Source organism: Scyliorhinus torazame, chromosome 5 (genome assembly GCF_047496885.1).
Source record: "Scyliorhinus torazame isolate Kashiwa2021f chromosome 5, sScyTor2.1, whole genome shotgun sequence".
Lineage (NCBI taxonomy): Eukaryota > Metazoa > Chordata > Chondrichthyes > Carcharhiniformes > Scyliorhinidae > Scyliorhinus > Scyliorhinus torazame.
In genome coordinates this window covers 154,903,101-154,906,372 of record NC_092711.1, presented here as the reverse complement: position 1 = coordinate 154,906,372, position 3,272 = coordinate 154,903,101, and the positions used below count along the sequence as shown (strand labels likewise).

The 3,272-nt window shown below is 49.7% G+C and overlaps 1 pseudogene; it reads right to left on the bottom strand.

Moving 5' to 3' along the window:
• Positions 1-254: 254 nt before the first annotated feature.
• On the bottom strand, positions 255-1,741 carry LOC140420188 (uncharacterized; annotated as a pseudogene).
• Between the last annotated feature and the right edge of the window lie 1,531 nt (positions 1,742-3,272).

Sequence of the window (3,272 nt, the reverse complement as noted above, 5' to 3'; positions counted from 1 at the left end):
GTGGCTTTAAGAACTCTGTGGATCAGATGTTCCACCAGCACATTCACAGAGGAGAAGAGATGGTTCAGCTGCTCTCGCTGTGCAAAGAAGTTTAAAAAGTCATCCACCCTGCTGATACACCAGCGGATTCACACTGGGGAGAGGCCATTCACCTGTTTGCAGTGTGGCAAAGGATTCAGCCAGTCATCCACCCTGCTGCTCCACCAGCGAGTTCACACTGGGGAGAGGCCGTTCACCTGCTCTCAATGTGGGAAGGGATTTACTCAGTTATCCAAATTGCAGACACACCAGCGAGTTCATACAAGGGAGAAGCCATTCACCTGTACTCAGTGTGGGAAGGGATTCAGTCAATCGTCCACCCTACAGAGACATCCCTGTTAAAATTCCCCGGAGTGAATTCGCCGGTGCGTCAGAAGGTGGGATGACTGAATAAATTTCTTCCCACAGTCAGGGCAGGTGAACGGCCTCTCCCTGGTGTGAACTCGCTGGTGGGTCAGCAGGTTGGACGATCGGGTGAATTCCTTCCCACAGTCAGGGCAGGTGAACAGAGCCTCCCCTGTGTGAACCCGCTGGTGTATCAGCAGGTGGGATGAGAGAGTGAATCCATTCCCACACCGGAGCAGATGAAAGGCCTTTCCCCGGTGTGAACTCGCTGGTGTGTCAGGAGGGTGGAAGACTGAGAGAATCCCTTCCCACACTCGGAGCAGGTGAATGGCCTCTCCCTGGTGTGAACCCGCTGGTGTGTCAAAAGGTGAGATGAGAGTGAGAATCCCTTCCCACACAGTGAACAAATGAACGGCCTCTCCCCAGTGTGAACTCGTTGGTGTGTCCGCAGGTGGGATGACTGAGTGAATCCCTTCTCACACTGAGAGCAGGTGAATGGCTTCTCCCCAGTGTGAATTCGCTGGTGTTTCAGTAATGTTGATGACTGAGTGAATCCCTTCCCACACACCGAGCAAGTGAACGGCCTCTCCCCAGTGTGACTGCGTCGATGAATCTCCAGCTCAGATGGGACTTTGAATCCTTTTCCACAATTCCCACATTTCCATGGTCTCTCCATGATGTGGGTATCCTGGTCTCCCTCCAGATTTACTGGTCAGTTGAAATCTTTTCCTCAATTAGAACAGAGATAAGGCCTCTCTCCGCTGTGAATGGTGCAATGTTTTTCAGGTTGTGGAACCGGTTAAAGTTCTTTCCACAGTCTGGAACACTCTCACTCGGGTGCGTGTGTCTCGGTGCTTTTCCAGTCACACTGATGTTTAAAATCTTTTGAAGCAGTCAGAACAGATAAACATTTCTCCTTCCACCTTCAAATGCCAATGATATTCCGGTCCAGATGAATCGAGTGACTGTCAGATCTTGATGTGATGTTTGGTTTGAGATTTACTTTCTGTAAATCCTCAACTTTCTAATATCCTGTAAAAGGAGATCACAAAATTCATTCCTGTCATTACAAGCTAGAAACATAGAACAGACAATTTCAGTTTCTATGGAACATTCTTTCCTCTCTCATTTCCCAAAAGTAAATTTCCATCCACATCCCTCTGGCCAGTGTCACTGTGCAGTACCTAATATTCCATTCCAATTCTCTTCTCACACCTAGTGGTGCACCAAGGCAGACTTTTGTCTGTTTCCGTAGCTAGTTATTCCGAAAACATAATATACACCCTCCAAATTCTCCTAAAGGTGCTGATTCATCCAGCTTCACAGATCCATGCTCACCACTTCCTGCCCAAGAAAGTAGAGATCTGATAATCATTGGTATTACTGGAATAAAAGTAGCTGGACATTTTTCACCCCTTTAGTTACATAAAAATATTGGGAGTCAATTGCTCTGTGTTGCAATCAACTTGTCAAAGAATTGCCCAATCAATTCTGACTTGCCAAACAATCAGGACCTGTTTTCAAAAAAATTGTTCCCTTTGAAATTTGCTATTCTTGGATCTGTCCAGATGAGTGAGGATGAAAAGCCTCGACTGCTGGTCCCTTTTTTAGCAACACACAAGTTCTATAGCACTGAGTGACGAATAATATTACAAGACTGGAAATAATCGGACTTCCAGTGGCGGCCATGGAGTGAGTGGTCGCACATTTGGCAGCTCCTGCTCGAGGTGGAATTTTTGGTCCTTCTCCCCAGTTGCTGGGCGGATGTTTTGAAGGAAAATGGTTTAAGAGTGGTGGAGGAAGACTTTACTCCATCGGTGAATGGATTTGTGGACCAGAAGTGGGTTTAGAAGAAAGGAGCTGCAAGAGCAAGGAGCTCTTTGTGTGACACAGGGAAAGATGGTGGAGAGCTAGGGGTCAGCCCGACCAGCTCAATGGTCGACTGAGCAGCTGGTTGACTTTCTGAATGAAACTTTCAGCCAACAGAGGGTGGAGGCTCTGGAGGATCTGGAGAAGGTGGTACACCCGCTGAGAGCGGGGATGGATCGTGTGGAGCTGAGGCTTGAGATCCAGAGCCAGGCGATCCAGAAGGTGGGGGAGCACGAGGTGTAGCTTACCTCGTTGGTGGCCGAGATCGGGATGATGCGAGAGACCCAGAAGCGGCTTAAGGAGAAAGTGGAGGACCTGGAGAACTGCTCCCGGAGACAGAATTTAAGAATTGTGGGGATGCCAGAGGGCATTGAGGGAGCGGTGCAGGCTCGTGTCGCCAAAATGCTGGAGACGTTGATGGGGGAAGGGGCCTTTGACTGGCCCCGGTGGTTGATCGGGCGCACAGGGCGCTGATGAGGAAACCGCAGGCGAACGAGCCGCCGAGGGCTATGGTGGCGAGGTTACACCGATTCCTGGATAAGGAGAAGATCTTGAGGGGGGCCAGGCAGACGAGATGTACCTGGGAGGGTAATGAGCCCTGGGTATACCAGGACCTGTGTGTGGACCTGGCCAAGAAGAGAGCGGGATTCAACCGAGTCAAGGCTGCCCTCTATAAGAAGGGGGTGAAGTTCGGGATGCTGTACCCTGCCCACCTCTGGGTGACCCACAATGGTCGTGAGGATTATTTTGGAGCGCCGGCGGAGGCGATGGAGTTTGAGAGAGACAATGGACTGGCAGGAGAAGGACATTGAACTTTGGAGGCGGTGTGAGGAGATGCTGATTCTCTCTGTCCCATTGTGATTGTTGCTTTTTTATTGTATTGTTTTGTTTGGGGTGACGGTCAGGGAAGAAGCTCGTTTCACTCAGGGATCGTTTGTCTTTCTTGCGAGGTTCTTTGCTGGGAGGCTGGAGGATCAGGTGGGGTGAGGGCATCTTTTATTTTCTTATTGTTATTGTTG